The sequence below is a fragment of the Varanus komodoensis genome, unplaced genomic scaffold (assembly GCF_004798865.1).
Source record: "Varanus komodoensis strain SLA01 unplaced genomic scaffold, ASM479886v1 scaffold9, whole genome shotgun sequence".
In the NCBI taxonomy this organism is placed as follows: Eukaryota; Metazoa; Chordata; class Lepidosauria; order Squamata; family Varanidae; genus Varanus; species Varanus komodoensis.
Window position 1 is genome coordinate 32,915,598 of NW_025336598.1, and position 25,053 is coordinate 32,940,650.

Below are 25,053 nucleotides of genomic sequence, written 5' to 3' on the forward strand. Positions count from 1 at the left end.
CTGGTGACAGTGTGCTGACCCTCTCCCAGCAAGGAGGGCGAGAGACAGAGAAAGAAAGGGGGCAGGGCAGAAAGTCAGGGAGGAACAAAAGGAGTCCCCAGCCCTGGTGGAGAGGAGAGCCGTTGTCCCAGGTGGTGAGCACTGGGTGCAACTGATAAGAGCACTTTCCCACGCAGCAGGGCAGGGCGCCTGACTTCTTCCATTCCCTGTCGCAGCACAGGAAACAAGGAGAGGGAAGTTTCAGGCAAGGCAAATGAGCTAGACTCTATGCTGCTAGGCAGCCCACCCTAGTCTGCATTCTTACCATGCCCTTGAATAGGTGCAGCTTTTAAATCTCAGCCATTCTTTCATTTCCAGCAACAACTTTCCCTTCGCAAGCAACTTCCACTGGAGAAAGATACCTCATAGCAGACAAAGCAAAAGAGATGCTGTTGGGAGGTGGCCCCCTTAAACAAGAGGAGATGCCCTGTGAGGTCACACTCCTCTTTAGGGAGCACACATGCAGGTCGTGAGTGCTTCTTGGTCCAGGACTACCGCTGGATGACCAGAAGCACCATTTGCCAGCTCTAGCTGTATGCCGGCTGCCTCCTTTTTCAGAGTCTGAAATCACTCCCTTCGTGCATTTTCTGGTGGCACGCTGTACTGTGCTCTACACGGAGCGACTCTTGCAAACAGTTCAGAAACGTAGGGTGAGACAGAATTTTCTGCATCTGCCATGTCCTGGCTCTTTTTTAGATTATCGTGTGTAAGATTAGGGCCAGCCTTACCAAATGAAGGAGACTCTCGGCCATCTTCTAAGCCAGAATCTCGTTCTCTGTCTCTCTTTCTGTGCTTGTGCCCACGATGTCTGTGGCGTCGATGGCTTTTCCTTCCTCCCAGAGGTACATGAACACCGATAAACAAAGTTCTGTGACCTACAGAGCAAAACACAGGGGAGGAAAAACAGATGGGCATTTTTGTTAAACAGAATATTAAGAGCAAGGTGATATAACCAGGAAAGTCTGGTCAGTGCTAATGCAGCCTTGTTTTTGTTTTTTTCCATCCACCCATTCACCCTGATTGGTTTTGGTGTAAGATACTGAGATGCTTCACCCACAAGGCCTCCCCATCCAGCCTGAGGAGGCAACACAGAGGCTGCTTCCGAGGGCATGGGCTCCCGTAGAGGAAAGGAGAAAGGGTGACCCAGCGGTTCCCAATTCTGCTGTCACCCCACACGGTGCTTTCTGAGGCGGCAGTTCCGTGGGGTTGCTCCCCTACCCTCCAGCTTCCTCTCTGTCGGGGTGGGGAATGGTTTTCAGCCATGGGTCAAATTTAATTTTGAAGCAGCTTTCATGGGACACAGTCCAGTAGTGGATGGTTCCAAAGGTTGGGGTTTTTTAAAAGCTGCTTGTGATTTAATACTCTTACTGCCAGCAACAAAGTCTTAGGAGAGACTTTTCAAACTTTTAAAATGGAAGGAAAGCTACACAAAGACCAGGCAGTCTTAGAAGAAAGGAGCAGAGCCAGGGTAAGGGGTGTGACCTTCTGAAGAGATTGCTGGAGAGCAGGATTTGACCCCCAGACTTAGGTTTCCCCACATGGGCTCTAGATGGATTAAAATACAATGGAATATTCCCACTCAGACACCTATGATGCATCATAAATAGCACAGGAGAGGACTGGGAAGAAAAATTAAGGGAGATACATTAGTTCACATTAGTGCTGCATGGTAGGGATGTGTAAGGAATCCTTCTGAGGGTGGGAATCTGTTGGATTTCCTGGGCTTGGCTCCGCAGCCTTGAGAGTGCTTTGCAGTAGCCCTGAGCCCAAGTTCCCAACCAACACTCACAGCTTTTACAGGACGCTCACCAGCAACCAAGCACCATGCTCTGCACAAGCTGCACCCCCCTTGCACACCTGGTGCTGCCACTGCCACGGGAAGCACCAGGTAGAGCAGAAGGTAGGTCTCCAGGAATGGTTGCTGGCCTGGCTGCTCACAGCACCCTTCTCCATGCCTGCCCAAAGAGGGGCTGCACCTGGCAGGAAAGGTTGCCAGTTGTGTGACCAGGGGTGTGAAATCAGTTGAGGACTCGCTTTTTGCTCAGCTCGCTTTTTGAGCATGAGAGCTAGTCTGCTGATGATGGGGAGGCGGATTCCAAAAGGGTTCATCCCAGCACTACTCTTGGGCACAATTATGTGCCATTGAATGAATATTTTGTATCAACATTACAACAACTATACAATAAGGAAGTTTTGTGAAAGGGCATCTTTCACTTGAGAACAGGCTTGGCCAGGTGTAGTCCCAGCCATATTTTCTTCTAATAGTCTCAAGAGCTACAAGGTGACAAAAGCAAACAGCTACTGCTTTACTAGAATCCATGTGTCAGAATCACCCACCCATATATTCTGTGGGACAAAAAGAAGCTCAACTACCTTAAACTAAAACACCACATGACTTCTAATACCATTTAGACTCCAGCAAGGACAAGGGCAGAAAACACGGCAAGGCATCGTTTGTCACAAAATGTCAACGAAATTTGGGGCTGTCGTGAAACTGCTTGAGAACCAGTAATATACAAGTTCCTGGCAGACAATTAAAACACTGGTCTCTTTCTACCTCACTCCCCAGCCCTTATATAGTGTGGTCCAGAAAGAGGCATTCCAGAGAAGCTATTATGGTTTCCATTTTTAATAGCATTTTTGCAAGCTCATTGGGCTTCTGCTGCAGGAAGATCTCAGAGGAGCTGCTACCCGAGTTCACTCAGATGTGAGCAGAGCCCACACTGCCACTGGGGATCCTGCTTTATCGGGCTGCAGGCAACATGCCAAGGAGGCTGTGTGCATCCAGGTGCCACAGTGGCAGCTGCAAACAGAGCAGGTTGCGTTAGCCCACATGGGGACACTGGATCGGCATGTGCTTCCCACATGGGTTGGGAACAGTTCTTTGGGATCATCATGATACAGTTAACTTCTCTGGTAAATGAAGGGGCATTTTGAGGGCTTCATGGATGGATCATTCTTTCTTCCAAATCCACCACATGTGGATTTCCCTCTCTTGCTTAACAGCCTGCATTGGTTATGAAACACACACACACACACACACACACACAATAACAAGTGGTGCTGTTATGTAAAGCATCTCAAGCAGAGTACCCTCAACTGCAGTACAAAATAACAAAATGAACAACTAACCTATCCCTAAGTGCATTTTTAAAATAAATAGAAATAGTATCTTCATATTTTTGTTATGGGAATGACATATGCTGAAAAAAGGATTTTTCCAATTACTTCCAGGAGCAGAAAAGCAATTACTCACTGCTTTAACTTAATTGAGTCTTTCTACCTGGTGCAAAAAGTAGGCAGTCTTATCTTACAGCTGCTCTTTCCTTTCTGCAGCCTAAGATGTTAGAATTCCTCACTCTGCTCCTTTAGACTGTTCAGGGATGGGGGAATGGTCATCAATGTACGTATATAAACATTTAGCAATGCAGTCATATCTATGTCTACTGAGAAGTAAGTCTCATTGGCCATTTTGGCAGCATTCCTGTAGCCAATTACTTGGTAGCAAGATCCAGCAAAGTTAAAAGTACTTCCTTCTGAGTAGACTAGTGTAGGATTCTGCTGTTATTGTACTATCGATACTGTTTTGCAATGGAATTGGCTTATGACTTGTTTGCCCTCTTTATTATCATTTCTTTATTATCATTCTGCATTAATTCCCACCCACCCTTTCACTCCAGCCTGAGAACTTACTTTGGAATGAAAAGACACATTACTAAGAAATTAATTCAACAAGCATAAAATGAAATGCAAGCCCTTAATTCCACAGCTTTAATCTAATCATATAATTTCCCCTCCAGAACCTTGTATGTCTGTCCTCTACTGCATATGCAGTAGTGTTGGGAGAAAGATTTACACATTTATTTATATAGAAGGAAAATATTTTCAGCATAACCTTAAGCCCTCCAACAAGGTATTGTTCATACAAAATATGTATGTACCACCTTTTGACTCTCAAAAGGGTTCCCAACTATAAACATGTTTCTTGGTATCACGTTATTAATATATAAGAAAGTAGGGCTATACTTGTAACATTAGGAAAAACATTTTAATAGTAAGATCTTTTTGACAGTATTATTATATTGGATTTACACCTTGCCTTTCTTCCTCTTGCAAGGAATCCAGAACAGCTAACAAGGTTCTCCTCCTCCCTATTTTATCCTCACAACAACTCCGTGAGGGAGATTAGGCTGAGAGTGTGTGACTGGCCCAAAGGCTCCCAGTGGGCTTTTAAAATGGGGAGGTGGTGGCTAGAACCCAGATTTCTTGAGTCCACAGACTGGAAACATTCAGCATTCATTTCAGTCCCCAAGAAAAGAGATGCAAAGGAGTACAAATCTAGGACCAGCCCACTAATTTCACATACAAGTAAAGTAACGCCAAGCTATTGCAACAAAGAATTTTGCCGACATTCAAGTTGGATTCCAGAAAGGAAGAGGCACTCCAGATCATACTGCAAATATTCTTTTGTTACTGGAACACATAAAAGCATAGTTTGGGAGTGCTTCTTGACTCAGAGTTACCTTTGGTAACTGCTGTGGCAAAGAGTGCTTTCTGCAAGCTTCAGTCGGTCCACCAACTACGCACTTACCTGGATGAGCAGAGCCTACCAACAGTGACTCAGACTTTGGTAACCTCCCAGTTGGACTGTTGTAACACACTCTATGTGGGTCTCCCCTTTAAGACAGTCCGGATACTTCAATTGGTATGAAATAGAGCAGCCAGGCTATTGACAAGGACTGGCAGGCATGGCCATTTAACATGGGAGCTGTACCATCTGCCCTGGCTACCAACTGAAGTCTGGGCCCAATTTAAGGTATTAACTTTGACTTACAAAGCCCAAAATGGTCTAGGGCCTGGATAGCTGAAGGAATCTCCTTCCATATATACTTGCCTGAGCCTTAAGATCCTCCTCTGAGGTCCTTCTTCGGGAGCCCTCTTTGAAGGAGTTTAGAAGAGTGGCTACCTGGAGAAGGGCCTTCTCTGTGGTGGCGCCCCAGCTTTGGAACCTGCTCCCCAGAGAGGTGCACCTGGCGCAGGCATTTTATTCATTTTGGAGCCAGGCCAAAACCTTTTTATTTACCTGGCATTTTAAGGTTTGATGATATTTTAAGATAGTAAAATTAATGTTTCATCTTTATTTTAATTGTACGGCTTTTGTTGTAAGCTGATTTGACAGCTGTGTGGTATAGATGGGATACAAGTGTTTTAAATAAATAAGTAAGTGAGTTTCAGCAGAAAATCAGTATATGCTTTATACAGCAAAGCAAACTTTGGCTGTGTAGATCTTGGAGAGTTCTGAAAGAAATGGGTGTGCTCCATGTTTGATGGGCAAGCATCAGGACAGAATATGGAGAAACAGAATTGTTTCTTGTAGGTAAAGGCATCAAACAGGGGTATATTTTATATCCTTATCTGTTCAATCCATACAGAGAACATAACATACAGAAATCTGCTTTAGGATCAGAGGAAGGAGGAGTGAAAACTGACAGAAGATACATCAATAATTTAAGATATGCATATTCCATATTATGGAGAGAAAGCAACAACGAATTGAAATGCTTCCTGATGCAAGGGAAAGAAGAGAGTGCAAAAGCAGGACTACACATTAAGAAAACAGAAATCATGCCCACAAAAGACTTATACAACTTTAATGTCAACAATGAAGAAATTGAAATTATGAAAGATTTTGCCAACCTTGGCTCAGTCATTAATTCAAATGGTGACTGCAGCCAAGAAATCAAAAACAACTAATATTTGGAAGAGCAGCAATGAAGGAACTAGAGAAGATTCTCAAATGTAATGACATTTCACTGGAGACCAAGGGCAAGGTCGCCCACACTATTGTATTCCCAATTACTATGTATGGGTGCGAAGAAAGCTGGACCATGAAGAAAGCTGACAGGAAGAAAATTGATGCATTCAAAACATGGTGCTGGAGCAGATCTTTACAAATACTCTGGACTGACAGAAAGACAAACAAGTGGATTCTAGATCGAATTAGACCAGAATATTATTTAGCACCAGAAATTACAAATCATAATGTGTTGTACTCCAGGCACAACATGAAAAATCAAGATTCAGTGAAGAGGACAAAAATACTAAGGAAAGTTGAAGACTGAAGAAAACAAGGAAAACAAAATATGAGATGGATCAATTCCATAAAGGAAACCACAGCTCTGAGTTTGCAAGTTTTGTAAACCATCCAGAGGCCTGACTGGCTAAGAGAACAGAATGGAAATGTTTTAAATAAATAAAATAAATAAATGAGTGCTGAGTAAGGCTGCCAAGGGCAGGACATTCTGAAGCACATTCATTCACAGGTTGCCACAAGTCAGTGACAACTTGACAGCAAATAACAGTAACAACAAACACAGTATTCATTTACCCTGCACTATTAGTCTCTCTCCTATGGATGTAAAAGCCAATACAAACTGGCAGTCCCCAGGTTACAAACATTTGAGTAACGAACAATCCATACTTATGAACAAACTGCCGCAAAGTCTATTAATTGTTTTAAATTACTGTGGAGAATTGTCATTACTATAGAAAGAGGGGAAGGGAAGGGGCAGAAAGGGAAGACTGCCAAAGCATCACCATAGGAGGAAAGGAAGCAAAAGGGGAAAGAGGGAGGTCTCCAAAGCAGGCCTTCCTGCCCTGCCCATCTGGGGAGGGAAATCTCTGCAGCATTTCATTCCTGCAAAGAGGAGGCATTGGTGAGTTGGGGGGCGGGGTAAAGGTATTTGCAGTTTTTCTACTTTCGAGGGGGTCCTGTTCCCCTAACCCCTGCGAATATGGAGGACCAACTACATGTGATTGGACTTACATACCAATTCAGCTTGAATTTCCATTTTCTCAAGAACAGAACTTGTTTGTTGCCTGGGAGGGTACGTGTATTTGTTGTAACAGAGACACATAACAAAATGTATTAAAATGATGAGAAGGGAGATGAGGAGCGGGGCAGCTGGTGACACTGGCAGTGCGAAGGACCATTTGCTGAAGGAGAGGGGCCTCAAAAGACTAGAGCCAGCACTGGAGACCAAGTGCATCTGCCCCTACCCAGAGGCTGAGTTTTCAAAGGTCCTGGAGATGGAGCTCAACCCCAGTGAATGACTAGTCTGGCAGCTCATCTTAAAAAGACAAAAAAGGAGTAAAATGGGGAGAACAGTGACTGGATGCCAGAGAACGATGTGGTTCACAGGACAGACTGTAAGTGACAACAGGGTCTCCTTGAGTGCATGTTTGATGCTGCTTTTTGCCCTAACTATGGTTGCCGAACCATAATAATATCGTCTCTTTATTTAATAGATCTGCAGCCCGCATCTCCTCCAGGTGGCATACAAAGTTTCTCCCTTTCATACGGGAGCACCAAAGGCTTAATGGGCTTGGAGCAAATGTGTGGCTGGGAACCCTGCGGGTGCCTTTGTCAAGGATCTGTGTGCAGAGAAGGCTTTGCCAAGCAACGTGGTAAGGAAGGGCAGAGGCCGGTGGCGCATGCAGGTGTTGGGCCCGGAGCCTTGCTCTGGGCAGCCTGAGACAAGATGCCCGCTCGCCTCCATTTTCTGAGCAGCCCTGCTCCTCCGCAGTGTGCAGTCCACGGTTTGGGCTGAGTGGCTGTGACTAGCCAAAGGTCATTAGCCAGTAAGGAAGTGTGAGGAAATTGTTTCAGTTTGTTTTTGATCAGGATTTATCCAGTTCACACCTGCTGGATACCATCTGTGGTTCTGAGCCTGCAGTGTGATTCACAAACACAACATTTGCTTGACAGCCTGCATACGTCTGAAAAAAATGTTCATAAAAAATGTGCTTTGGCAAAATGCTCATAAATCTACTATAATCAATGGGAGGAGCACATGTATATTTCATATACAGGCACAATGGATGTGCATATTTCAAAAACATGTGAATTTCCATGCAAAAGGAAATAAGCCAAGCTCATACTCTCAAAGATCTGAATGGGAACAAGTGAGTTTTGCTGATTCACACATCCCTCAAAGCCAATTCCTTCAAGGACAAGAGTGAATTTAAACTTGGGTCCCATAAATAGTGGTCTGGCACTCTAACCACTGCACTGCACTGTCTCCCATAGAGCTTTAGTGAATTTACCATAATCAATCTTGTTACCCAGTAACCATCTAAGCATGAAAAGGAAATCACTGGAGGAACACTGAGCTTTAGACTAATTGTGGTCAGTGCAGGAATGGTTTGATTATATCACTGCCTATCTCACTGTCCTCATGGTAGAATTCTAAATTTGAAAGAAGAGATCTGGACAGTCTCGAGATATCAGTGACTGCAGCTATAGAACAATGCAGACACCCACTGAAGAATGAAAAAAGCAAGCGGAAAAGTAAAGCAAAACATCTGCGAACAACTACTGAAATTCTGGAATCCTGAATGATAATTATAGGTCAGAAACTAGTAATTTGGGATTAAAGTAGGGAAATTAGAGGATTCTAATGGGTGATGACTACTCAAGGAAAGACAGAACTGAAGCTTAGGAAAAAAACAGGGAGAATAAAGCCTAATTTGACTGAGGTGATAAACCTTGTTGGGGGCGTTTCAGATTGCCCACATCACTGAGTATGCCTCCGTATAAAGATTTCCCAGTACGTAAAAAGCTCAATATCAGAAAGATGCATTCTGAGCTAACTTTCCCCCTAACCAGATTGTTTTCTGTGGACAGGAATTCTTTTAATTGTAAGCAGGACTATTAAATCATGCAAGCCCTCCACTGCAGGCTCAGGTAGTTCAGCCACAGATGTAGGTCTGCTTCTCTTAGTATGAGCTAGTCTTAAGATGATGGTTCCCTACTACATAGTGTCTTCCTTTGTTTGATCTATTTATTTGAAAGAAGTAACAATTAGAGTCCACTGAAGTATAAGGTGACACCAAACCTTTAGACTGACCAGGTTTCCTTCCTTCCTTCTTAAAACACAGTCCTCTATTTGAAGGTGTCCTTGTTTGATGGGCTGTCCCATTGACATCTGGTTTAAAGTCAAAGAACCAGAAGGATGGCAAACACAGACCCTCAATTTGTCCATCTACCACTGGCAGACTCAGAAAAAATCGGAAAACATCCAAAATGCCCAATGGAATGGCGAGACAAAGTCTGAACAAGTCGAGTAACTACTTATTTTTTCAACATCCAGAAACTTTGTCTCTATGTTCTGCTAACCACAGTTTGCACCTAGCTAGCAGACTTATGGTAAGATATATTTCTATTTAAATTATAATAGCTTGCATCTTTATCTATAAATTTTCATACAGATTTTGGTGGATTTGGGTATCCTGTTGCCATGTTTCATATTTCACATTACAGAGCAGGACTGGAGTGGTCATTTAGAACTGCAAGTGAACCTTCCCACATGGCAGATGATTAGGGGAATAAGCACAAGAATATAGGGTTTATTTCTTTAAAAAAACAGCTAGGAAATTTAAGAGGCTTTGGTTAATCTTTCAAGCATCAAGTGATATATAAAAGGCAAAAGAGACAAAAGAAATAAATATTCTGTACTTATTTTTATTTAAATACTAAATTTAAATAATATTTCCCATTCATGTAAAGGAAAACAGAAGGTGGCTAGCAGTGTTTCCATTTTAAAATAATCAAATGTAATAAACATAATGTTGCAAAATAAATAAACCTGAAGAAGCAGTCACAATCTTACAGTATTAATTTGAATAGTGCGAAAATCTATTTATAATATAATGAATTAATGGGCATTAATCTTTTCTAAAGGTTATCAGACATAGTGATGCTTTGCTTTGGCTGAGTCCTCTGAAGTGAAGAGAAAGACCCTTCAAACCACACAAAGGTGAAATGAACGAGTAGAATGAGAAAGCGCCATTGCTATCTTGTATTGCAGTCTGTAAGAGCAAGATAAAAATCAGCAAGCAGAAAATAACCAATAAATAGAGTCTACAGAAAACATGTGTCAATCAACAGTCTTCTAGCACTGTCAGATCAATAAGCAGAACCTGGAAAATTACAGTGAAGTGGTAGAACAGAAAGGCATATATAGAGTTCTGAGGGTTTATTGGTGCCAATGCAATAGGAGTTTTTCCTCATCTTAATTGCCATGTGTGGGGGAGCAAATATCAAGAGGGTTTGAAGCTGGGGAGAGAATTAACCGTCCCCTCCCTGTTGGTCTTTCAGCATGCCTAATCTAGGTTTGAATTTCCCTTTTATTTTTAGATATTCTGGAGGAGGTTGCTTGTTTTTCCTCTGTTGTTGTTCTATTCTTTCACACTGGCCATTGCAATGGTTATTTTAGTCTCTATAGGATGGTTGCCAGAATATTGCTTTCAGGATACTGACCTTATTTCTGTCACCTTTTGCTTCTTGCCTGTCCTTAGCAATTGTGAGAGTCTTCTGTCATCCATCTAGACTTTTGCTTTCTGTTTGCTATGGGAATTGTCCTTTTGCCTTTCTCCCTAAAAATGTCGCTGCTTTCAGTCCACAGTTCTTCTGGTTCACAGTCAATTAAGTCCAGTGAATACAGATCTGTTTTTTCTGTTTGCTTGAATGATCTATTCTTAAATCTGTATGCCACCCACTAATCTAAATTGATTCTCTAGGTGCCTTACAGTTAAAAAAAAATCAATTAAATTCCTCAGGAATGTTATTTAAATTATATTTTGGAACTATGCTTCTCTTAGTGATATTTTTCAGGTTTACTCTGATTTTTGATATTAAAATTCATGGTCACTACCACTATCTGCTCTGGTCTTGTTCTAGCAGCAAAAATAAAGTTTCTCCATTTCCTACTTCCAATTATGTATTCTGCTTTATTTCTGTATTGACCATATGGTGATGTCCATGTGCACAGTCAACTAACGTATTGCCTGAAGTACATATCTCTAGTAAAGAGATGGTTAGTGTCACTGCATTCTATGACTCATTCTCCTCAGGGCTGTGGAGTCAGAGTCACAAGCAATTCTTGCATTACTAGAGTCAGAGTCAGTAAAAATGTACCGACTCTGACTCTTAATTTAAATTATAATATAAATAATCTGTTAAAAATTTCCATCATAATAATACTTTGAGTAACCTATTTTCTTCAAGTTCTATTTTCAGGATATATTTTAATTTCATATATTAGTGAAAGCAGATCCCCATGAAAAAAATTCACAGCGGCAAAAGAAGTATCAACAAAATTGGCTGTTTTTGAACACTTTACAGTAACAGATGGGAAATATTATGTATGTCAATGCATCATAGAAGATGATGATTGTGAAAAAGCATGTGTTACAAAAATTATTAATTTCACATTGGCAGTGATGATGTCTTGGAGGCTGAGTGGTTTCAATCCATAGAGGAAATAAATCATTAGTATATTGCAATATAAATAAAGGGACCAGAGTAGAAAGTACCATAAATTGAGGAGTCAGAGTTGGTGTCAAAGGTTTTATGTACCAATTACACAGCCCTGATTCTCCTGCTTTGTTTCTGACCTCTAGGCCAAGTTCTCCCATAGCATGGATTCTTGGTTTCTGCTTTGTTTCCAATTCTTGTGTTCCAGTATCCTATGATTATTACCACGTCTTGTTTTGATGTCTTATCAATTTTCTCTTAGAGGCTTGGATAAAAGTTTTTGGTTTCTTATTCTTCAGCATCTGTTGCTGGAACACAGACTTGAATGATGGTCCAAGAATCCTAACTAATACAATTCCATTGGGCTTCCTACTATAGCCCATGGGTCCTCAAACTATGACCTGTGGGATGGATCTGGCCCGCCATACTCATTTATGCGGCTCGCGCTACCGCCCACACGCATGCTGGCTGCTGCCTTGACTCATGGGTTGGGAGACGGTGGCTTGCTCGCTCAGAGATAGTTTTGGACTCGTTGGGAGATCTCCGAGCAAGCGAGCGAGCAGCCACTGCGCGCGCCCACCACCGCCTCACCGGCCCGTGCACCCAGGCACCCCTGCCTCACCAGCCCACGCCAGTTGCTGCTGCCTTTCGACGGCCCCCCTACTGAAAAAGTTTGAGGACCCCTGTTATAGCCCTTCAATGCCTATGCTACATCATGTCTCAGCATTAGAGTGACTCAATTTCCCATGAATTTGTCATTTGCACAGTAAAACAGTTTGTGTATGTCTGGCTGTAAATGTCACATTTCAGTCCACTTTAGTTGGCTCATGTCAAGTTCTGCAATGTTTATCCATTCCATTGTTTATGGTTGCCAGTTTGCCTTGATCCGTGGTTCTCATGCTCCATGTTCCAGCTGTATGTGCTATGCACCACTGGACTCTTCTTTCATCTCTGTGCATGTCAACCATGAGACTTCCTTTTGGATTTGATCTATTTGTGTCATTAGTGTCAGTGCTATTTGTACTCCTTCTTTGCTCTTCCCCAGTAGCTGGTTTTGTATAACTGCTTCCTAGTACCACTTCTGACCTGGGAGTCTCACCTGCTGGCATCTCTTGTTTCATCACAGGATGGTTAGGGTAGGAAATGCAGCAGTGGTCTACCATTGCCTTCTTCTGCGCAGTACTAACCGGAGTCAGCTTGGGTGTCACTGCTGTTGTCTGTGAAAGATCTGCTACCAGTGTTGCCTTCAGCTACCATGGCTGGCCAGTAGCTGCCTTTCAGGAGTTCCTCCACCCCAGTCACCCTTAGAAAGAGCCATTCTCTTCTCTTTTACTGATTTGACCATGACTCAGGAGGGTGGATACATCATAGTCTAGTGCCTCTCCTTTGACCATTCTCCTGCTAGCCTGGTGAGAACGCCCAGCCTCCTGGCAGCATTGCTCTTGGCTTCTCTGATACCCTCAAACCCCTTCACATCTGCATCTAAGAGGAGGCAGTTGCATATAGAGGTATACATTAGCATATGCACATTTTATGCTGATTTGTACCTTGTAAACTTCATCCCCAAATCACTTGCAATGCCCTGACCCTCCAACATTATTTGTGCAAAAGCTGAGAGGGGCCTTGTCTTTCTGTATCAGTAAATTATTTATGTAAAAACAAAAATAAACAAAGCAACCCAGACCCAAACAGAACAAAATAGAGGAACAAAACATAAATGAAAGTTGTGAGAATTAAAAAGGATAACACCTATGTTTCCAAATTAACAATGAATGCAAATATAGCTTCTTAGCCGTTACAGTTAAAGTATGTGTCTGCTCATGTAACAAATCTGCTATTCATTCATTTAACAATTTTCACCAAGCTTGTTATTGAAGAAAGAACTAAAATCTGAGGTTTTCACAACTGCCCCATGCACAATATCAAGCACAGTGGGAGTACTGTCTCCTCTAAAACTGCTCACAAATTTCCAAACTTGTGCTTGCAATGAAAATGTAAAACTTTCTCAAAATGCAGTCTATACATTACTTCGCAGAGTTAAACATGATGTTGAGTGTCTTTTTGTAGCAAGGTATGATTCCGTCTTGCCTAAAAGAGGTAGTAATAAGAACTTTTTTCTGGTTTAATATCCTTGAACCCGTTGCATTGGATCACTTCTAGCTACTCTCTAATATTCCATTCTTTGTCTCAGTGCTGGAGTGTGTGGAGGCCTCTCAGTTCCACTGATTTCTGAATGAAGCAGGTTATCTGTTTCAATCTGTCTTCAGGTCTAATTATGGGACAGAGACCTGAATTATGCTTTGGCCACCCTGGCAGATGATCTTCACTGGGAACTGGATGGAGGAGTGTGTCTCTGTTGGTTCTGCTGGACATCTCACTGGTTATCAGTACCGTCAAGCCAGGTATCCTTCAGAGGAATCTGTCTGAGATGCAACTGGGAAGCATTACTATATAGTGGCTCCAGTCCTTCTTGATGGACCATATTCTGCAGAATATTCTGGTGTCATGACCATTGGCCTGTGGTGTTCCTCAGGGTTCCTTCTTAGGCCCCGTGTTAGTTAACACATAAACATATGACTTGGATCTTCAACATCACAACCAAACTTAGTTCAAATCCAGCTTTAAGCACTGCAGCCCATTAGTTAAATCAAAACAAACATAGAACATGTCTGAATGTTGTTTAGCTCCAACAGGCAGTATTCATAAGATCATGCATGACAAAAATAGGAAAGGCGAGGAATTGACTGACATCCATTTTGAATAGCTGTTTGCAAATGCTTGCTTACCTTATAATTCACATTAATATATTGAAAATTTCAACTTGATTTAATTTTCAACTTTTTGTTTGCACATTAGTGGGTTAAACAGATATCAAAACCAGAAAAAAAGAGAAGGATCTTGGATAATTAGGTTTTTCTGTCATAATCCCTATATTACCTTTAAAATAATTAAGCTCCCTATATTAGCCATAAAATGATTAGGGATAAGCAGCCCAAGACATCCAGCAAACACTTGGTATTTCCTGTGTATGTAGATAGGGTTGCTGATTCAAAATAACACTCAGACTGCAGCTCTTTAAAGGAAAATTGTGTGAATAAGACTAACAGTTTCGCAATATATTAGCATTGAATCCTTTCTTCCTGTTTGATTATTTATCAATTATTATTGTCACAGCAACAAAAATGCACTTTGATACTGTGACGGTAGCACAGAATGACCACTAATAAATATGACTGGAAATTCAGTTATTTCTCCCTTTAGTTAGTTAAGAGTTCTCACTAAAAGGCTATGATGACAGAGAAGATGATATAATTAGCTGTGATTTCATATGCTGCTGTTAACAATTTGCTAACATCATTTTCCCATCACACAGCATATTCCATGATGCATTGGTGTGCTCGATTAAGAGCAGCAGGAGGCTGCACTTGAGTACTCCCCCTTCCTCTGCTAATGTCACGATGGTCCCTGTCAGCGCAAAACGAAGAGTGATGAAATCAAGGACATCTGTGACTAGATTAGACAGTGATCAAAGGCCTTCTAATGAATGGCTGTGCAGCAGATCCTGTCTTTTCAAGTAGCATTTGCCACTGATTCTTTAGCTCCTGAATCATTCCACTCAAGAGACCACTGCTTACCAAAAAAACAAAAGTTTTAAAATGGAGTGTGTGGCCCGTGGTCTCAGTACTGTTAAACAGTGGGCTGATTCACATGGCCAAACAGATTAAATAACTCATGGTGGATTGTGGTGTGAGCTGGCACATGCCGCCAGTTCTTCTGAACATGCAGCCCACAGCTGTGGCTTATCATGTTGTCCAAACCTGGACAATGATTTAAACAACCCCCATATAGCCCTTGCACAACCCCGCCACATAACAGGACAACAGGCTACAGCTTAAATATTCCAAAATTGTCCAGCATGTGCCGGCATGCTGGGCAATTCAGTGTAGCTAAAACAAGCTAAGGTGGGCAGCAGCAGCCATGAAAATCCAGCCAGAAATAAATGTACTTTCACTTTCATGAGTACAGAAAAGCCCTAAAGGCAGAGAGGTACAGGACCATTCCTTTTGGATGGCACACGGGGGGGGGGGGTACATAATGAATAATTACAGTGTTTCCTTGGTATCTGTTTATTTACAAATATACACTTGGAGCACTGATAGAGGACAAGCCAAGCAAGAACTCAGACAGTGCTAGTCCTTAAAGCAGCCTCAGCTTCTCCCACAAAAACAACCTTAAGCTAACTGGAGGCCACCAAGCTGTTTTTTTCAAGTTAACTGCAAAAATTGCACTTTGGTCTTGCTAACCAAAGTGCAATTCTACAAACTGTTCCCAGGTCCACCTGAGCATGTGATGAATCTTGGCTCTTTCAAGAGTATCTTAGCCAAATAGAAATGACAGAGCTGCTAGATACAGATTTAAAATACGTAATTGTTTTGGCTCTCACAGCAAAAAAATCAGAGAGTTGTTCTTGTAGTCTCATGTTACCTGTCAGTGGTGGTTCTGAGCTTCCAGCAAAAGCAGAAAGTTTGGGTCCCATTCCTCAGCCACCCCCAACTTTAAGCACCTATGCAAACAGTCAGTGAACATTTGGCTATAATATGATGATCTGAGCAACCATCTGTTCTCCCTGGATGGTAGATCTGGAAGTTGCAACCAGATATAGCTGCCAAAATAGTGACTACACAAGAAGCCGAAATAAAAGCAGAAGGGCTTAGGTCTGTTCTGTAATAAATTATCTAGCCTGGTTTGGTGCATAGCAATTTTCCAGTGAAATGCCAGTAAGTGGCTGTATTTTTCTTCTGCGGAATTTAACATCCTGTTAAAGCCATTTCTCCCACAACCAGTTGTCTGCCATATATATCATTCAGAAAAAAATGAATAAAATAATGAAACATATTTTTAAGTTGAGTACTTTAGGCTTGAGGTACACCAAAACTGAGGCTTCACAAGTCAACAATCTAGTTTAATACTGCTAACTGCTAATACTAACTGCTAATACTATTTGTTTTTTATTCTTCGGCCAGGGCAACTTATTTTATATTGTTAACTTGTTTTATATTTTTATTGTATAATATTTTAATTGTTATACTTGCGAGCCGCCCCACGGCTTCGGTGAATGGGGCGGCATAGAAATTTTCTAAATAAATAAATAATACGTTTTATCAGAAAATATTGATCGCACATGATTTATCAAGCCAATGAAGAAAGCACTAAAAACACAGGATGGATGCAAGAAGGTTTAGCAATGTTAATGCCATTTAATGAAGTCACGAGAGGCTTTTGTGTCTGTTACAGAAACCCTTCATGTTCATCATTCAGATCTACCTTGTCAGAGTAACAAGGAACTGCTAAACCTGTGGCATCGAACGAAGCTATTTGGCACTCTTGTCTGGAGCAAGTACAGCCTAGAGACCTACCTATGGCATGCAGTAGTTGACCATCTTTGCAGACCTGGGATCCCCCTTTAATCCTACCTTGCTATCAAAGGATCCACTTTGGCAAGTTACACATAGTCTTGCCTGCTTCCCAGCTGGACAGATTAGAGAAAACAGGTTACAAAGACATTGTATACGCTCAAGGAATGCAGAGTGCAACAGAGGGCACTATTAACTACTAAGCAGCAAGTAAGATTGGCCATCATACAATCCATAGGTGGGTTACTCCACAATGTTTTAAGATGAGCTATGAAAAAATTAAGCTGAAGGCATAATGGAAATAAATCTAAAATACAACTTGCAAAAGAACAGATTATCCCAACAGTGAGCAATTGCAATTGATTTGGAGGCCAATTCTTGCCCTGCTCCTGTAACCACGAGCTACAGGTTGCATTGCACAGGGCACCACACGGCCGACAAGATGGCCTTAAGTTTGTTTGTTTTTTTAAATCAATGTTTGCAAAGGTACTCTATTGCACTCTGTTCCTCTAAAATTGTCAGATTTAGCTTGTGTACAGACTTTTTAGAACAGAGCACTAAAAGCACCATTGGGTGTGTGGGGTGGGGGATAAAACTGCTTCACTGCAGCTGACTTTGGCAGCAAGAGTATCCACAATTAGCCCTCAGGCTGTGTGTTGCCCACCCCTGGTCCAGCCTGACACTAGATAGCTTCTGCCGGGTCATGTATACAGGAATCAAGTGTATGTGTCTGTACATTACAGAGTTGTTTAAAAAATGCATAGTAGGAAAAACTGTTTTTATAACATTCACATGCACACACGCCTGATTACCCATAGTGATACAGCCATTGAAGCTGCGGAGCTTGTTCATACTAAAATGAGAGAAATTGATGCCATCAAAAGACAAGTTTTAAATTCAGCAGAAAGTATATTCAGAAGCAACATGAGATAATTACTGTCCTGATATAACTAATAGAGATACTATCAGCAGGGCCTTCAAGTGTGTGGCCCAAAGACAGAGAGTTTCTCATTTGTTTGTTTGTTTACTTAGTCTACTGTTACTTTGAGAAGGTCCTACAAGTTCCAGAAAGCACCACTGCCATAAACAGCATAATATTATTATGTAAGAAAAATATTGCCAGTGAAACTCTGACCTGACAAAGTCACCACAATGGAATGCTGGCGCAAAAAATAGACAATAGATGTTTTTCAGTTGTAACTTGGTAGATCATTAGTTTCTCCTGGCTTAAAATAAGCACAGCCTTAAGTAATCTTAAATCACCAAATTGGCACCTATGGCATTCTGCTTTTATAGACTCTGTTTACAGTGCCCTGCAGAAGTATCCATCTCCCTTTGACTTTCCCTCATTTTGTTGTGTCACAAACCAGGCTGAAACCAGTATAATTTGCCTTGTTACCACTTGATGTTTAGAAGATGTGAGGCTACAAAATAATTTTATTGCATACATCAAAAGGCAACCAAGCAAAATGAATTTATTTCAATTGCAGGTTTAACACAACAAAATCTGGAAAAGTCGAAGGGTCTGCATGAATACCTCTTTAAGGCTGCAATCTTCTGCACACTTTCCTGGGAGTAAGGCCCACTGACTACAGTGGGACTTACTTCTGAGTAAATTTTCATGCATGTCTGTAACCAATTAAATATTATTTCCTAAGAAAAAGCCCTTGGGGGTAGTGATCAACCCTTATTTTTATTTGTTTTTATCAGCAAACTAGAAAGCACAAAATGAAGGTAATCAAACTATATAGAATTTAATGTACAGATTTTCATAGAACTGAATGAGCTATGAAGTAGCTAGCACTGTAGGCACAGAACAAATATTTTCAAATTCTGGATATACTGACAAATGAACGAATGAACATGGTTTCTGTGTTACACAAACTGTAGTAGAATATGGTACGGCCTCTTGTTTCATCAACGACACAGATGAATATGATTATATAAACCTGGTTGTGAAAGTTATGTTGAGAAACATAAATGCTTCATTAAAATATTGGTATTTTTTTAAAAATAATAATAATAAACCAAAAAAAGTGGCCATGCTGGATGATCAGAAGTTTAAAACAAAGAAACAAAATCCATGGTTAGGCAAAATTATATTAGATCTTTGGTTGGTCCAACGATATACAAAGGTATTCAACTATACATTTGATACTTTAAGAAATGTATGATAATTAATTTGCTGGAAACCTAATACTGCAACATTTGACGTAGGGTTTAGAATCTCAAGACGCTTTTTTTTAAGTGTTCTAGAGTCCCAGAAACTACCAAAATAAAGTATCTGAAATAAAATAGAGACCACAAGAGGCAAAGCATGATTGTGTTCATTGCTGTTGCACTTGTTGGGGATGTGGGGGAAAGAGCAAGAGATTTACTCAGAAATCAATCTCACCATGTTTAATGGGGGGCTACTCTCTAGTAATTATGTAGGTTTGTAGCATAACAGCATGGATAATTATAGCCATTCCCACAGTCTCCATGCCAATGTGCCATCATCAATTTGCAATTAATTGGTAAAAGTGTGGGTGTATGGAGGGTAAGTTTTAAGCATGCATAATTTGGGACATTGCACATTTATCTCCTAAAAACAAGCAAGAAGTTACTTAGCTTGCTTTTCTATTAAATTTAAATTATAGTAATTATTCTAATTATGCACATGTATTTGCATATGCAAATCTGTGCTTTTTTTGTCTTATGAGCCTGGGTCCCAGAACACTGAGGTACCTCGCACCATCACTACTGCCCACCATTGGAATGAGGTCCTCAGAGCTTCTCCGAAACAGAATTCAGCCCTCTGGAGTAGAATCCTGCACTCTTGCTATATATACTTTTGATCAATCAAATGGCACACATTTAATCACACGGAGCAATCTTCCTGTTGAAGCCCACCTGGCACCAACTTTCAGGATCTGGTTAAGGATATTTAATGCTTTGAGTGGGGTACCTAGGCCAAGTGTTTTTACAGATCTGATCTATGATTACAAAATGCTTTTAAAATATAAACTGTTTATAGATTTTCTATTTATTTATTTAAAACATTTCTATGCCGCCCCATTCGCCGAAGCCTCGGGGCGGCTCACAACATAAAATTAAAATATAATACATTCAGAATATAAAACAAATTAACAATATAAAATAAGTCGCCCTGGCCAGATAAAATAAGCAAATAATATTAACAATTAAAATGACGTTTAAATAAAAAGGTCTTTGCCTGGCGCCGAAAAACAAATAACAACGGCTCCAGGCAGACCTCTCTGGGGAGCGCATTCCATAGATTTTGAATATTTTTTTATTTTATGTTCTATGGTATGATAAAAGATGTTTTATGGTCCTTTTTCATGAACTACGGCACACTGCCTGGACAGCATCAGCTACTGGGCAGCACAGAAATGAAAGCATCAGTATCAAGCATTTTGAAAGATGAATTTAGATCAGTGCTTTCAAAAGACAAAAAAGAACTATGAATCAGAAATAGTAAGTTCTCACCTTCTAAGTCTTCCTTTTCAAAATGTGTTTTCAGAATGGAGCGTGTTCCACCCCTGTCCACCACTGCCTCTTCATCATTTCTCTGCAAAACAGAAGCCGTTGCAAAGATCAGATTTTTAATTTGTGCTGTCATCATCAGAGCTCATGAATGGGTGGGGGAGACATGCATTTTACTGGGGCCCAGAGATCTGCTGGGCCTGACTCAGTTTACAACCTCATTTTCAAGAGAGGAAAACCTCAAGACTAAACTGTAAATCCTGTTTGACAATTCTGATAAAGTTTATTTCATCAAGCAATGCATTGCCTATTGCCAGATTTAATGGAGTCAATCAGAAGCACAGGTTACGTAAAACAAACAATGCTGCAAACAGTAAACTGCCTGCCCAAACTCTTCTACAGGACAGAAAGTCCACTCGTGCAATTTAAATCAGGACTTGCTATTTGTGGACAAGATTAATGCTTTCTTATACTTCCAGCCCCAGTGCCCTTGCAAATAGAGTTGTAGAAGAAATAGGTAACAGGACAACAAAAATGGCAAAATCTATTCTGAGCTGCATTAATGGAAACATCACTTCCAAAACACGTGATGTACTAGTTGCCCTGTACTCAGTACTAGTCAGACCTTACCTGGAGGACTGTGTCCAGTTCTGGGTGCCTAAGTTTTAAAAAGATGCAGAAACACTAGAAAGGGTACAGAGAAGGGCAACAAGGAAGATTCAGGGACTGGAGGCAAAGCCCTATAGGAAAGATTGAGATAACCAGGGATGTTCAGCCTCAAGAAGAGAAGACTGAGGGGAGATACTGTAGCACTAAACAAGTGCCTGAAAGGCTGTCACAAAGAGGAAGGACAAGATCTTTTCTCAATCAGTCCAGAGTTATTCATACTGAATGTCTGTAAATATCTTTATGGCACCTTTTGGCTGAGAAGTGGGACAGAAGTACTTCAATTCTATCAGTCAGTCAGTCAAGACTATATCAATAAGGATTGTCCTAGGATTTCCCCTTTGAATATCTCTCACATTTCACTCCCTACCTGCCTTTTGCATGAACTTGCTTTGTAAATCCACTTCCTGAGCCTCAGGTATTACAGGAGAAGCAGGGCGGCCAACAACCTTTGTCTGCATGGGAGCACCAAGTGTGATAGCTAGCTATCAGCAACATTAGCTTTTCCTGTACCATGCAAGAAGCAGACAAGAGCAAGCATGAGAAAGTGCTGACTATAATGGTGGTACATCACTTGTTTTTACTTGCGGACAGTGGGAGGTACAGGGCAGGGGCAGTAGCACATTCCCTTGTAGCATATACTTAGGCATTCAGTCATTGATAACTGCAGAGCTGCAAAATGAAGGTTTTTTTATTTAATAAACTAAGGTGGAGTCAGGCAACTTTAGATCTGTGGCTGTGGGGAGGTCTATTAATAAAATTAATATGATGCCCTTTGGATGTTTTGGACTGCAATCAAATAATCCCCAACAACTGGCCATGAGTTTACAGGATTGTGGTCCAAAATACTTTGGAATACCCTCACATACATTCCCCTGAACTAAGGAATGCTCTCTGCCCTCCCATATGACTGACTTCCCTGGATATCTCTATGGCAGTGCATTTGCTGTACTTAACCTTCTGCATTCCCAGCTAAGACCGTAAGGGGGGCTCTATTAATCCCCGCAGAAACTTGTCTCCTGCAGACAGCTGTGTGCACAGAAGATAGGTTGCAGCCGATCAGGCAGTTATCCCAATCCCAAACTTCTGTGCACAAATCTACTATAAAATTCTTCTTGAGAAATGCAGTTTGATTCTGAAGAAGCCATGGAAGAAAATACTTCACAGTGCCAAGCTATCTATTTTTATTATAGATCCCAAATGCTGCTGGGTTTGATCACTGCGGTTCTACTAGGACTATTCCACCTTTGCTAAAGCAGCTCTTCAGCCTTCCAATCCACTTGCTGTATTTTAGATGCTATCACAGAAAAAATCCACATGGCATCTATTTTACTGGGTTTTTTACACTTCCAGGATAGTCTGAATACTGCATTGCCAAAAACTAATCAAATGCATCTGGCTGCATATCAGGTTTTAAAATATTTATTCCCTACTTCTGTTAACAGTCACCTTGACATTTATAATAACTGTGTATACTAAAACCAGAGGGGCATGCTCTTTGAACTTAAAGAGCAAAGGACACACCTGGAAGCACTTTGTTTTCAAGGGGATAAGGACAGTCTCTATCGCTGAGACAAAGAAATCTGGGAGGACTGCCATTCCCACTTCCAGCCTTCAAAAGGTCCTAGTTGAATTGAGTGGATTTACTGCATCTATATACAGCTATACATTTGATGCCAGTTACCCTCTGATTATCATCCATTTGAATGTGCTATTCCATTAAAAACATGTCAGCTGAGGAAAGCACTCTGCCTTTTATCTGTGGGAAATAAACCTTCCTTCTTCAAAGAAAAGTTGATGATTTTTAAAGGCAATTAAACCCAGATTCTCCAAAGCATTATTTTAAAATCCTCCTCCTCTTATTAGAATAAGACCGTAACAGCTTTCTGCATTAAGGTTAATGGGTTGGTGTGCTCCTTTTGGCCAGCCCTGTACCACAAAGTACACGCTGTGCAACAAAGTAGAAAGCAATTAGTTTTCATTCCAGATTTATATCTTCCCCAGGGCTGCATGTCATATGCATGAGACAGTTCTGCACTGTCCCTCCCTCTCTCTCCCCCATGACAGCAGAAGTAAAGAGGATACACAAACACCCTCTTCTGCAATGCTGCTAACATTTTTATTAATTATCTCTAGCTTTGGGAGAGTGATATGTCAATGGATGCTAATTGTTCATATGCCTAATATCAGAAGTGTACAAATTGTTTGCTACATGAAAATAAATGGCAAATTGTGCTATTAAATTTCAAGTAGCAAACAGGAGTTATCAACTTGATAGCACTAAATGTGCTTAAGAAAGAAAAAAAGTTAAATCAGCACAAAGCAGTCAGTATAAATGCTATAAATGGACACAGGCTGAAGAGATTCTAATTCTGGGTTAAGCTACACTATTAAATGAACAGGAGTTCCATTCTAATGAATATAACTTAGGCACAGCCTGAACTGAAGCATGTTAAATGTATAATCAATTAAATTGGATTGATTCTGTGTGAGTCTAGGATATCTTTGCATTCAGCTGACACTTGTTTTCTTTTCTAAAGAGTCTGAGTTATTTTTGAAACCATCCATGCATTCAGTTAGGTAAACAGAAGTACAATTTTAATATTCCATTTTTAAACATTTCTGGGCTTGAAAAACAAACAAATTATGATTTATCAAAACAACAGAATGGAGGGTGGTAGTTTTTAAAAATCTAAGGCAGATCAGAGTATCTAATCATATTGTATGATTGAAAAAGTATATTGATCATTATACAATTAAGTTAGCAGATTGCAATTTTATTACTTTTTTTGTCTTTATCTTTTCCAATTACTCAGATATTTTGGAAGTAAATATTTTCAGATGCAATGGTCTGGCTGTGATACGCTGCTTGTAATGCTAGAATGAAACCCAGCACTAACTAAATTGGATACTAATTGCTAAACACACACAAAGTGTCTTGCTATCATTACAGTGGGGGTGGGGGTGGGGGTGGGGGTGCCAGGGGAGAAAATGTCTAAAACTCAAATTCTGTTTTTTGATCTTATTATTATGTGCTACCAAACTCAAACTTCACAACCAAATTCATAAGGAAATGTCAGTCAAAATTCTGGGGACAGCATTTGGTTCCTTCTAGTTTTTCCAATGTTTCATATGGATATTCATCTCTGCAATGTAGAATTGATATATTGCTTATATTAATTTCAGAACTAGCTACGAAATACTTCACTATTCAGAAAACAAATATAACATCACCTTCTTGGTTACTTAAGCCCTTGTGCTTGCCTAAGACACATACTGAGATATCTGAACTAGCAGAAATTCAATCAGAACTTGGGTACAATCCTTTAAAAGTCTCAGCTCAGATGGCTAAGCTATCTTTTCCTAAAGTTCATCCTAATCAAGCTTGTTTCCATGGTTACTGAGCTGTGCTATCTATCAGCCCTCAGGCTTCAAGGTATTCAAGTCTCAGCTGATAAATCAGATGACCCCATACAGACACACCAAGATCCTAAATGAGGAGAGAACATGGTAGGAGAGGATTCATTATAAACAAAACAGCAAAACAAAGCAAAAATAAAAACAGGCTCTCAGTGCCCTTGAAGGAAAATGCCCTGTGTTCTGGAGTGAAGCCCCAGCAATGAATGCCAGCACCTGGCCTCTAAACCGGGGACTCCCTGGCTACGACTCTCCCTGCTCTTGCACTTTGCTATGCAGCATTTTAGAGTGCCTGAATGAAGGAAAACTTAAACATTCTTCTACTACGGCCTGGGAGGGAGGGTTAAAATTTTCACCCTCTCACAGACCCCTTTTGTCTCAACCCGCACATACATTGGGGAAGAGGATATATATATAAAAAAAGTCTCCACTGACTCCAAAGGAGAACCCAAATTTGTTTAACTCTTCTCCCACCCAAGATGAAAATGGAAGGGTGGAAGTATAACCACCCATTCCTTGAGTGGCACCATCGCAGTCTGAATCAGGCCCCTTACACTGCAGCAAACAAACCTATGATCCATTGTCGGGATAGGTCTGGTTAGAAGGATGCTTAGTTTAGCCTTAAAGCTTAAGACTTTACTCCTAATCAGATGTCCAGAAATTCAAAGCACGAGAGCAACATTGCTGTTACTCTACCCAGAAGTAAGTGCTATT

General features: G+C 40.8%; 1 protein-coding gene across 3 annotated transcripts in view; it reads right to left on the bottom strand.

Annotated features, from left to right (window-relative positions):
* The window catches only part of SLC4A10 (solute carrier family 4 member 10), a 118,205-nt gene extending 94,670 nt beyond the window's left edge, over positions 1-23,535 (bottom strand). The window contains exons 1-3 of one of the 3 annotated variants that reach the window (XM_044417896.1): positions 23,494-23,535; positions 20,260-20,350; positions 768-914 (exon numbers count right to left, since the gene is read on the bottom strand). The gene's annotated coding sequence lies outside the window, so the exon portion shown is untranslated. Of the gene's footprint in view, positions 1-767; positions 915-20,259; positions 20,351-23,493 lie in introns of those variants that run through there. The other 2 variants (XM_044417897.1, XM_044417895.1) reach the window with 2 other exon arrangements.
* Positions 23,536-25,053: the final 1,518 nt, after the last annotated feature.